Below are 13,370 nucleotides of genomic sequence, written 5' to 3' on the forward strand. Positions count from 1 at the left end.
ATGAGTTGTTCAGGGTAGGGAGGGAAAAAATCAGGGGGCAGGATGTTAAAAAAAAAAAAAGAATTATTTAAAAGGTGCACCAAAGGGTGATGGAGAGGGAAGAGGGGAAGGAGGAAATGGGAAGAGGTCGGCATTAGTCATTCTGTCACTATTAATTGGACTGCAATTACATGGCTTCTGGCCTTCTTAGCGCTCCTTTAGATAGAGCGCCGGGCCCATCCATCAAAGTGTTTGTCCGGGCCTACCCACAGAGTGGTGCGTGGGAAAACATCCGAGGACATTAGAATCAGTGGGTGGGGTGGTTAAAAAAAAAAAAAAAAGTGCTGTAATTGGTAGAAAGAAGGCAGGAAAAAACAAAGGGAGAGGAAAAAATAAAGCCGGAGCTTTGTGTTGTCGTCGTTTTTTTTTATTTTTTAAAGAACAGCACTTTGGCACAAAAAAGACAAAAAAAAAAAAACTGCTGACGCCAGTCTGCAAACTCTGCGGGAGAGCTGGTTTGTGACGCCGCAGCTGATTTGACTGCGTTTTTCGATGCCCCCAAGTCGCGCAACTTTTGCTGAGTTGTTTGTTTGGTCGTTTTGTCCGTTAGGTCCCGTTTGTTTTGATGGGTTCCATTCAGTTTGTTCACTTTCGTCAGCTTCGTTCACTTTATTCATGTTTTTATTTAAGATTTAAGACTTGTTAGCTTAAGTCGCTGGTGTCTGGCCTCGTCGTCCACATCCTGTTTGGTTTTACTCTTAATTGGTTGAAGTCTGTTAAGTTTCTGTCATGGTTATGCTCAGCGCTACCTTCCTCCTCTTGGTTCTGGCCCTGACCTCGTCACTGTGAATGATTTGCACCTGCGTCTCGTTGTCTGCCCGGCAGCCCCTGATTGGTTTCACCTGTGCTCCCCTGCCGTCAAGTCATTTAGTGTTTTGGTTTTTTTTCCCACGTCATGCAACTTTGTGAACTTCATTTCATTTTAAAGGAAGATTTTATTTGAACTTACATAGCTTTTTATTTAATAAAAAAAAAAAAAAAACATTGGGTGCGATATCTCTTAACAGTGAGCTGGCCAAGAAGACGGCGACATGCGACACACGACAAACATTAAAATAAATAAAAGTCACAACATATTAAAAGACTATTATATAGAAAAGTGCGGCCAGTGCAGAAATTGGGATCACAATCAATTTGATCATTATATCAGTGGAAGCTCTGGCTCTTTTTTTTTCAACAGTGTCAGCAATTTTTCCCGACAGTGAAGAAAAAGAATATCTTATTGGTTTCTTCAAATGTGATGTATAACTTCGTCGAATCCAAACGTGTGTTTTTTTCTGTGTTTTCTGTGCGGGTTTTCCCACCCCGATTCACATGTGCAACTAAACTGCCATATTTGAGAAACTCTCCGTCTTCTCTCACAGCTTCCCTTCCTCCACGAGGCTCATTTTAACATAGACCAACCGGTCATTTATCCCCTGGCACAGCATCTGAACGCCGTTAGTTTTCCTTCCCCTCCGCGGCGCCACCCGCTTTAATCTCACCGGCCGCGGCCGACTTCATCATCTGTCACCCCGGCGTGTCCCGCATCCCTCCAAATTCTCTTTATCTCCGCTCTCCACTGGCCACGGCGTCTGCGGTGCAGCCCAGGCCGAGGTGAGCACGCGTCAGCTCTGATCCCTTCCTGTCACATCAGCCTCTGATCTCATCCCGGAGTGGGCCGACAAACAGCGGCTACCTTTGTTAGCATTCAGCCTGTGATCCCCGGAGCCCCGCGAGCCTCGGCTTTGAATGTCTAAGATGCGAATGAGATGTCAGTGTGTGTGTGCGTGTGTGTGTGGGCAGCGGCACCTGCCAGCATCAGTCACAAGTCTGGCAACCCCGAGAAGCCGTTGTCAAACACGCAAACACAAAAACAACCCGCATGGATGCTGACGGGAAGCTGAGGCACTTTCCCCACTCGGCGTAATTGACCTGTGGAACGCATCGTGAAATAACAATGTCGGCCGCGACAGCCAGCACACACACACACACACACATACTGATGCGCCACGCTAGCACATAAATAGCCCGCCTTTTAGCTCACATGTCGCCCTCACACTGCGGCCTGGGCTTTGACAGCGAGTGCCATCTATTTATGTTTTATTCAGAGGTTTGGTCACCTTGAGAGAGACGGCTGAAAACAAACACTCCGGGGACGCTCGGCGGGAGCAGCAGGAGCTGCTTTCCCGCTAACCGCAGGCTTCGCACCCCGCCGAGCGGCTATTCAGACGGGCTGTTCCGTCCGTCCATCCGTCTGTGTCCGGGAGCGAATGGGAGCAGCAAAAAGATGAAAAGGGACCCACTTCTTTGCGGAGCCAACGTCTTTTTATTCAGCCTTCCTTAACGAGGAGGGGAGCACCGCACGCTGCAGCACAGGTGGAGCTGCCAAGTGGAAGCCTTTTGTGCACGGCCGCTCCAATCGCAGGCTGCTTTTGAAAAGAGGTCCAGACTTTAGGAAAAGAATACCCTTCCGGTGTTTTATTCTTGAGCCGTTCACTGCATTATCAGGGGGAGACAGAGGCCGTAATGGGCGGTGCAGCGCTGTGTACCTCCGGATGAGTCAGTGGCGTCTTGCTAGAAGAGGAAGAGGAAGTATGCTTCCCGGCAAAAGCCACATCAGAAGCAAGATGCAGGCTCACTTTTGGTTGGCAAGGAGAACGAACATATCTGCATATCTTGCAGTCACTGGTTGTCAACATCACCGGCAAGACTTTTCTAACATGGCAGACCAAAATATCCCTTTGGACGATTGATTACACACTTAATGCGCTGACTGGCTGACACGGCTAATTGTTTGTAGCAGAAAAAAGAAATGACAAGGGAGGACGAAGAATGTCAAACAAACAAAACACCAAAAAGAAGATTTAAGAACATACCTACAGAGACACCCAGAGAGCAATTATTGAAATATTCTTGAGAGACAAGATGGAAGCCAAAAAACTGACGATGCCACGCCTAAAGTTATTAAAACAGCACATAGCATACATGACCTTTTAATTTTGCCCGTAATTGCTATTTATTAATGTGACACGTCACAATGTCCAAAGACTTCTTCGCCGTTGTGGAATTAAAGTGAAGTTGCGAAAGAAGGAAAAAGTTTCAAAACCATTTCATGACTCATTTGTCTTTGAAGTTTGCTCGTTTCCTTTCCTAGTCCTTAATCCCCTTACTCATAGTCGTTTTTGCGTTTATGGCCAGATATTAATGCAAGTCTAAATACGTAGGGTACTTTGGCACCCAGAAATAAAACACTTAGCATGAACACCTTTAAGGAGAGACCCAACCGAGCCATCTGACTGGATCCCCTTTCCGGAACTTGTGTAATCTATGTGAAAATGCCTCTCCACTCGAGCTTCTCTCCCGCTTAAAGCACATTGTGACTCGCATTCGCGAACAATAACCGTCGCGCAGCGTGCTGGCACAAGATCAATGCTGATTGATTTCTAAAGGCCACTTAACTCTTCCCCCGCTGACTGGTGCACAAACAGCGCAGCAAAGGAACAAGGCACTTAATGATATATGAGTCAGTGGATGAAGTGGAAGGGGAGGAACTCAAGGGAGGGGGGGTGGGGGGGGGGGGCGCAGGAGCAGACGGAGACGGCGAGACAAGCGTGTCAGGAATGGGCTCGTCATCGCACGAGAGTTCCCACGTGAAACAATGTGACAGATGAGAGGTGACGTTCTGATCATGACTCACATTAGAGAGAGAGAGAGAGAGAGAGAGAGAGAGGGACAGGGGGAAAAAACAAAAGTGGAAATGCACTTTGAAATGGCAGCGCTCACGGAAGCGGCAGTGCGTCAGTGCCGGGCGAGGAGTGAAATCAACATCGTCGCCTCGGTCTTTCAGCGCAATTCCTGTTGCTGAGATAGTCTCAAGTGACAAAGTGGTAATTGTTTTTGTGCATAAATAAGTACTTGTGAGCTGTATGTGAGGTGGTGGGGGAGGGGGGAGTTAAATGGTACCTGTCGGAAATCAGCAGGGATACGGCGTAAAAAGTACACCATCCTGCATTCAAAGGGGTAAAAAATAGCACACACGGCGCATAATTAAAACACTGCATAGATTAACATGGCACCTTTGACTGTCGCCCGTGGATATTATTCGGCTTATGTGTCGCGGTAGAGTGGTACCGAAGTGGCAAGTTCGAAAAAGTTGTCGCGACCACTCAACGGTTTTGACACAAATCGCTTTGCAGGCAAAAGGTGCAACATTCCTGCCGAGCAAAGTGGGGGAAAAACAGTTAGTGTCAGCCCACAGATGGCCGTCATCTTGCGCTCTTCACCGCTGACCTTTATGAAGATAGATGGAGTCCTCTGTTCCAATAGATGCGGCCACCGCAGAAGAGCGGCAGGCCGATAAATCTGGTTGCAAGAAAGACTGAAGTGACTGACCGTCAATGCGTTAAAGGGCAGGGCATGTGTGTACTTTTCAGATATGTCTTGAAAACAATCTGAGGTCTAAAACATTAATTGAATAACGAATAGATCGATAGTCCCTGATGTCTGATGGGGTCTAATTTGGCTAATTGGGATCAGGGGTGACATCAGATGGACCGCGCCTGTGAGATGATTTGGCGGTAACGCCAGAGAGGCCAGACTGGGATGGTTGGAGGTGGAAGGAGGCTGAGGTTGGAACTGTGCCAAGCAGGAGGCCCAGCGTAAAGGAGAAAAGGTGAGGGGTGTCAAGTAATACCTACCTGCGCTACTTCTTTTTGCATGTATTGCATAGTTTGCCAGGGACTCGCGATGACTGTAATTTTAGCAAGACTGTGCTCATCTCCAGATGCATCCTGTGGCATCGGGGTCACCTGTGACACTGAAAACACTTTTCTCGCCCTCTGTCAACAGCAAACCTGCCGTGTACTTTATTCATTTATTCAAAACCAGCTCGGCGACGGTCCTCCCGTTAAACCTCACTTCCAGGTAATTGTTGCCATGGCGACCATACATGCTTCACAGAGGAGCAGGCACAATGACCTCCGTCTGTCGTAATTACCCGGCGCTAACTTATTATCTGCTCACACCTATGGACAGCGACGGGAACCCAGCACAGCCACATGGAGATCAATGCAGATTACACAGAGAGAGAGGGAGAGAGAGAGAGGCCCCAGTGGGAATCAAACTACCTTTGACAGCAATGCAGTAGTCGCAGGTGCAGTAGTCAGCGCTGCAAGCTGACTGCAAGGCTTCAGCCTACACCTTTTCAGTCGATGTATATGATTATAATCATTGTATTGTTTTGTTTAATGTATAAAGCATGTACAATATTGAAAACGACCGGAATGAACTCACTAAACTAAACTTGTCACCTCGTAGCAAGAAGGCAAGGCATTCAATTCTGACCCAGGGCCTTTTGATTAATTGGCAACTCCAAAACTTAAGCCCCTGCTCCACTGGCCAAAAAACGTCGTGATGTTCCGCGACTAATCGGCATTTGGTGGCAGTGGAGCAGGCTCACGAGCCGCGCTGTCCGCGACATAACGGGTCAAACAACCCGGCAAGCGACCCGGGTAATAATCGGCTCTGATCGTCACTGCACCGATTGGCTTGCTATGGAATTGGGACACCCGGGACATCACAACCCTTTTTTTTTACCTGCCGCACGGGATGACGTTGAGCATAACGTGCGCTAAGTCACAATATCGCGCCAGTCGCGGCGTATAGCAAGCACTGATGCAAAAGTTTTCGATCACGTTCCATCAGCGCTCGATAATTGTTCATTGTCCTCTGGCTTTTTCGCCCGCGGCTCGCGCACAAAATGGACCAGACGCCGAAACCATCGCTGCACGGCGGAAACCGGCCGCGGAGGTGCGCGCCGCTTCAAGTCTGGCGTGAACGACACCATCGCCGCGGAACGATTCTACAGCCAAAAGTGCCCAACAACTAAGAACACTGACCACCACCGGACTCCTGAATTCTGTAGCACTTCATCTACGCCAGGGGTCGCCAAACTACGGCCCGCGGGCCACATCCGGCCCGCTGCGAGTCTCTGTCTGACACGTTAGCGTAGCGCGACAGCGATATCGTGCTTCCGCTCTCCCGGTCAACAAAAAAAATGCCGGGACGTTAGCGCAATTTCTAGCCAGTTCACATGGCAACAAAGGAGGTTATTTACACGCATACGAGATTTCGCCTTCATGTGAAAACGTTGACGGATGCAAAAAGCTGGAAAATTACTTGTTTTTTTGCCAGGTATTCTTTTTTTCATTTTTCTCTGCTGTGTGTGAAAATGGAAAAAGGGAAATTTTTGTTGACAAAGTTCATCCATTTTCAGGCAATTTTGTCGTACTACGCATTACGTCAACAGGCAAATGTTTATTTTCATTTGCAGAAAATAAACACATTGTGCACTCAGTTGCACTCGCCGAGCTAAAAAACGTCAACGGGAAAAATAAAAACACGCTGCCTCAGCGTGTACGTTTGCGTGATTTCCTGTTTTTGCCTCGTTTCGCAAATTTACCCCTAGTGAAAATGCTACGTACCAGGAAATTTGCTAGCTAGGGGAGCCCGTGAAAACAGCGGCACCACTGAAAATTACAGCCGTTTTTAGGCATTGTAGTGAAAAAAGACTTGGCAGGTGTGTGTTTGAACATATTTGTTGTTGACTCTGTGATAAACTGGGGTCCAGTGTGTAACCCCACCCTTTGCCATGTGATAGCAGGGATGGACTTGTGCAGGTTAAATAGAAAATGGATGGATGTTCTGTCTAAAAGTTCTGAGAGACAAGCAAAGAAAAAAAAACACTATTATAAATAGGGCTGTGCGTAACTCAAACTCCTTTTAATGGCACAAATTTTTTTCAACGCGCGGGTTCAAACCGGAGGCGGAAGCGCCGTGAAGATTGCGCTCGAGCTGCAGCCCTCCTGTTCAGGTCGGGTTCACACCGGCCGTGGAGGCGCCACGAATAGCCGCAGAACGGAGCCCGCTTCTTTTCGCCGCCCTTATTGACAAATGGCGTCGTTCACGACAAACTCGAAGCGACGCGCACCTCCACGGTCCACAGCCGCGAGGGATATACGTCAAGATGGACAGGAAGTCACTCAAAGAATACGGTTAATTTTCAAAATAGAATACCACGATCGACCAATGCAATCATGGCTTGAGAATACCTCAAGGTTTGAGGGTTGCTTACAGTATGTGTGTAAGTATGTGTGTTTGATGAAAAATAGAATGTTTCCACAAAGGAATCATTATTGTCCTCTCCGATTTTTCCTAGAGTATAAAAAACACAATAAATATCTTGTTAAGTTACATGTAGAGCAGAGTAAAAAATTTGGAATAATAAAGCAGTGGAATTACAGTGGTACAGCATCCAACAGTCTGTTTCTACAACAGATGTCATCTGCTGAATGGCTTCTAGTCCGGAGGCTCAACCAACCACAAACATCCAGTTTAGACCAAAATGCTGTTATTTTGGACGGGTTGAGGCGCAGGCAGCAGAGCCCCTGGACACTGGGAACAGCCGGATGTCCAAAATTTTGCAGAGCAGGAAGGATTCAGAGGTGTTCAGCTTACGGCAATGTTAAAATCTGCCATTGTATTTTGTGAAGGCGGGTGGGGGGTGAAATTTTTTTCTGAGATAACATTGCCGCTGTCCTCCAAATTAGTTCTGTTTTGTTGTTGCTCTTGTTGTATCTGAAATTTGGAATGCACACTTTTTTTCTCATGCAATGTCCTCCTTTGTTGGAAATGTACAATACCGATATTTCTGACAATATCATACATTTCCAGCCTTTAGACATTCTCACTCAGTGTTTACTCCTTTTACTTGTTCCTACTATTTGGAAGCTTGTGCTACAATAAACAGTTTTTGAAATTGCTAAGGTCCTATTAAGCACCTCACGCAAACCCCCTGAAAAAAATAAATAAATAAATAAATTAAAAAAAACTGTCACCCATATCAACACTGAAGATCTCGGCCCTTTTCCAATCGAGATGCCTGAAACTGCTGTGTGCACATCTTTTCAATGTTCAATGAAAAACACTAAAACAGTCTTCGGCTAATTGATTAGGTAGCTCAGAAAGTGGCCGGTTAAAATACGTACACCACTGTTCAAAAGTTTGGTGGTCACTGATTGATTTCTGCATTGAACTCCATTAAAACCAGCTTCATCATATAATCCACTGGAACGCTCCAAGAACCACTATTACTTGTCCACGGAAAATCAGTAAGGATGTGCTGAACACGTATGGGATGGCTTAGACGGTAGTTTCCGTGAATGTCAAATTGAATGTGATTTTAGAGAATTAATATCAAGTGCAATAAGTCGAATGCTTTAAAATGACTACAAAAAATAACAACACTGTGTATTATAATCACACTTATGGCTAGGCTATAAATGAGTAAACGAAGCATCATGATTTATATTTTAGGCTCTTTAAAACAGCCTACTCTCAGTGTGTTCACACAGAATTCTGCATCTTGGGATGGAAACACTTTTAATTAGACAATGGAAAGGGTTTTCACCAGACAATAACATGTCCCTATGCTTGTTAAGCACATTGATGATTGACTGATTTCCGTGCACTCGTGATCATCATTTCGTAATGCTGGCTATAATGGAGTTCAATGCGGAAATGAGTCAGTGACCCCAAAACTTTTGGAACGGTAGTGTATCTGATCGCAATATGATTTTGAAACTAGCTGGGGCAGCAGAGAACAGGAACAAACAAATCGGAGTGTGTGTTGGGGGGGGGGGGACAACAAACAAGCGGGGTGGTTCAGATGTAGGGAGGTTGGAGTGTGACTGTGAGAAGAAATCAAGTGTGGACGGGGGGTGGGGGGGACCGGCTTGTCCTCCTGAGAGAATCTGATTATGCCTCTTGTTGCCCGCCTGGCCGTCCTTTCCACTTCCCCTCATCTCTCTCTCTCTCTCTCTCTCTCTCTCCTTCTCTCTCTCTGTGAAGCCTCTTTCGCTAACAAACCCTCATTTACGGCGCCATCCCTCAGGATAGCAGCAGGCTCATGTTTGAATAATGACGGAGTGAATAAAGATGGATAATAACCTCCAACGCGCCCGGCGGAACCTCCTTCGCAATGTGTGTGGCACTTTTTTTTCTTCGTTTTTTTTTTTTTTTTTTTTTTGCCGCTCGGTTACTCCCTCACTCGGGCGGCCGCCGCTTTGTCCGCTCCCATCCCGCGTGCGGCGCCCGGCCCCTCCTCGCCACATGCCCGGCTTGCGGTCTCGGCGAATCCGCCAGGCAGAAAACTGTGGCGGATAGCAAGTTCAAATGGATCCGCCCGGCGTGTGACAGATACTGGAAATGGATTTCGCTGCCTGTCAAAACAAACAATGCTTTTCCTGCTCAGAGGTTCGCTGAGAGACGGCCGGCGGGGGATTGAGATGGATGGAGGATAGTGCTGAGCTCCCGGGGACTCGCTCGCTGCTCCCCTCGGCCCCTCAACTTCAGCTCCGCTCCTAATGCATATAGTTCACGCACAGGCCACCGCACACACACACACACACACACACACACACACACACACACACACACACACACACACGTACTCACACTTGAACGCACGAGGCGGTAGATGCATTCAAAGGCACATAGCGGCAAATAAAAGCTTTTTTTTTCTTTTTTCTTTTTTTTTCCAGAGGTTTAAAGTCACTGAACGCATTCACGGTGCATCATCGCCGCTGCGATCTGTCGTCTGTGACCAGTTGACTGGAGTCACATGACCTCTGACATGGGCTCCTGTTCAGCCAACACGCTCTTGTTTTGCAAGGCCAGGAAGCCATTGGGAGGATAATCCAGAGCGTTTAGTTCAGTCCTGGCCCAGTCAGACCTCAGTTTACCAGTACATGATTGTTACATATAGATATACAGTATATATACATACATACTGTATACAGAGAGAGAGAGAGAGAGATACAACTTTCAATGGAAATTTGTATCTCTCTCTCATATACAGTATATATACATACATACTGTATATGAGAGAGAGAGAGAGAGATACAACTTTCAATGGAAATTTGCTTTGGGTTTTTTTTGTTTGTTTTTTCTGTATCCCATTGTGTTATATTTTGTGTAGTGATCATGTCTTTGTGTGTGTGTTGCATATTGTTTAACGGTCATGTGTTTGTCTATCTGTGCATGCGTGTTTTGTGTAATGGTCTTGTATGTGAGGTGTGACTCGGACACGTGAAACAGCACAAACCGCAGGTTAAAACTGGTTTTGGGCATCAGAGCGATTTCATACTCATTGTGTTTCACCTGCCTGTCAAGATACCTTTCGCTGTTGCGCCGTGTCAAAGGCGCACAGGGTGGAACAGGTGCGAGCAACGTTAGATTTTCTGTTTCCACGGCCTGTAAACAAGCAGCGACCGCCGAATCCAAACGATGGACGTGAATAGCCCAGCTTGATCTGCCACCCCCGTTGGAGTAAATGTGATCATCGGGACTGTTTTTGTTGTCTCGTAAAGAAAATGAACAAAGAGACAGGTGAGCCGCTCTGGGCGGCCCGTTCTCTCATTCGTGCCGGTCGCGCAGTTTTAAGTTTTAATGTAACCCAGAAATGACAGCGAACGTCATTTTCAAAGCGTTGCCCCTAATTTTGCCTGCGTGCGTAAACAAAAATTGGATTTTCTTTTTTTTCTTTTTTTTTTTTTCTTTTTTTTTCTCTCGAGCGGAAACACGTTTGGGAGAATAATTCACCTCCTGGCAGCGGCGGGAACAATTGGGCGAGCACTATTTTTAGTCGCCGTGTAAGCGACGTTTTGCCCGTCGCTTGTTTGTCAAAAGCGTGAAAGAGACGGTAATCGCTAACAATCAAAATGATTTTGTTGTTTTGACAAATTACAGGTGCAAATCTGATTCGGGGCAAGCGAGACGCACACAAACATGTTTTTTTTTTTTTTGGTGTTCAGCCCTCAGGTTCCAGTGAATGCGGCTGATTGTGGACGAGCAACCCTTGACTTGTCGTCCCAGTGCGGCCGGGGCCAGAATCCGGATCCCTCCGTCCAGATCCAGACTCTGGCTGGAAAACCCTCCACTCCCGAATCCTGGAAAAGGAATTTGAAGCTAAACTGATTTGGCACTGTTGTTTTAGGAAATGTGATTGCATTTTTTTTCTTTTTGTTTACCCGCATGTTACAGCCCTTTGAACTGCGCTCCCAGCCAGTCCCACTGCTACACGTGAGAATTGCTGTCCAAACGCATTTCGGAGGACTCTGTTCCACAGCGCAACCTCCTGTAAAAAAAAAAAAGGATGTTCTGACCTCCGTGCAACTGCGATCACGTTTCATCTCCCCGCACAACCTCTCCGAACACTTCATGACTTCCGCTCATGTTGCCTCGTGTGTTTTTATTCACTGTCGCATGAATCATGCAGGGATGTTCTCCTCTTTGGCCCTGTGTTCCATGTTTCGGTGTTTTTGAAAGGGACTATAGGAGACGGGAAGTGTTTCCTGATGCAATCTTTCTTGTTTTGTCGGTGACAAGGGGGGGGGGGGGGGGGGGGGTTGTTGAGCAATTTGTTTCGGAGAAAGTTTAATTTGTTTATAGATTTAATTTGATATGCCAACTGTGTTTGGTACTTTGTGGTAGTGACACCAGCTTCATTAAACCAAAAAAAAAAATACATAAAATCTGTCAAAAATCCTGAAAGTTATTTGACAGTTAAATGCAACTTTTTATTTATTTTTTTTTTGCCTCACACAGAAATCGGCACAGCGTTAATGCAGGATTAAAATATACCCCCAGGAGCTCATTTCAGCTAAGTAACGGATCCTGACTGCCAGCTAGCATACTAATGCTACCAAATCAATCAGTCATATCGTTAGCCTAATAGCATAATTGCCGAAGTAATTTCTCTGCCAAATTGTGATGTCTGCCTAACTTTACCAATGTGCTCGCTAAAAAAAATGTGTTGTTGTTTTTTCTTGTTTTCCGAAAACATTCAAATATGACTTAGGCAACTATGCTATTAGGCTAACGATATGTGAAGTGCTGCTATATAGCTCCTGATGTATTTGACAGTCAAGTAAATAAACCCTGTTGATGTTTTCAGTGAATGATATCATGAGCGGTGGTTCAACATTTCGCAATTGCACGTATTTCATCTCAATGTTACAGCCGTCGCATTTTGCCTTCACTGGGTAGGAACAGGCTGACGTTAATTGCATAACTGTCAGACACACTGCAATCTGCCCATACGTTATATGTCCGTGCATGTGCATGTGCATGTGCATGTGCACGTGCGGCGCCTCACCCGGCTTAATGTGAGCGTGTGCGCGCTCGCGTGAGTATTTTAGCATCATTATTTCAATTATTTGTGTGCCGTGCGCCTGAGAATGCACTGTGACAGCTCATGAATAATTCCAGCCCTGCTCAGAAAGCGTGTGGTGATCTACCCTTTAGACTGCTCTATCGACGCACATGCAAACACGCGTGCGCTCGCCAAGTTTGCCATGATAATGCAACAGTTAATTAAGAGCGATCCTGCGTAACAAAACGGACGAGATGGTCCCAGTTTGAGGCTAATTAAAGGGTTCGCCAGCCCCTCTTTTGCAGGAAAAACCAACAAGAGCACGCGGCTAAAAATACATATGCACGCGTGCTGCCTTCTGTTTTCCCTTCCTTTCCAACGTGGCCCCTTGCTCCTGCACGGAGATGAGAGCAAACAGGGAAAGTGAACAGAAATTGAATAACGCACTTTTGAGAGCAGAAGCTGCGGCCGATGCACGGCGCTCCTGACCCTCAGCCAGGAACATTTATCAAAGGGGCGCGCTGAGGAAACTGGCAGCTCCTGACGAAGCCTCTTTGTCATTCAGTGCGCCTTTATTTATACAGTGAGAACGTTTCCCTCCGCTCCGCATGTTTGTTTCCTTTGCAAGTATTTTTTTTTTTTTTCCGTGTTGACCTTGGTCCTGTTTGCGTATGTCATTATTGTTTGTTTTTGTTTGTTTCCTCTTGTTGCTGCCTAAGACAGACGTCCTTTAGATTTCACTCTCGGTTGATTCCAATGAGCGACTGGTGCCATCATTTCTTTAAAAGAATATTAGTGCCTGTATCTTCTATATTCTATACCCGCTTATTCCTATTCAGGGTCACGGGGGTCTGCTGGAGCCTCTCCCAGCTGTCTTAGGGCGAAGGCAGGGTGACACCCTGGACAAGTCGCCAGTTCATCGCAGGGCCACATAGAAACAGACAAACATTCACACTCGCATGCACACCTATGGAGAATTTTAGAATGTTCAATTGACCTCACATGCATGTTTTTGGACTGTGGGAGGAAGCCGGAGGACCCGGAGAGAACCCACGCAGACACAGGGAGAACATGCAAACTCCACACAGAAAGGTCCCAGGCTTCTTCTGATATATATATACATATATATATATGTATA

The sequence above is a fragment of the Nelusetta ayraudi genome, unplaced genomic scaffold, assembly GCF_046127955.1.
Source record: "Nelusetta ayraudi isolate G7.1 ecotype Tasmania unplaced genomic scaffold, CSIRO-AGI_Nayr_v1 ptg000026l, whole genome shotgun sequence".
In the NCBI taxonomy this organism is placed as follows: Eukaryota; Metazoa; Chordata; class Actinopteri; order Tetraodontiformes; family Monacanthidae; genus Nelusetta; species Nelusetta ayraudi.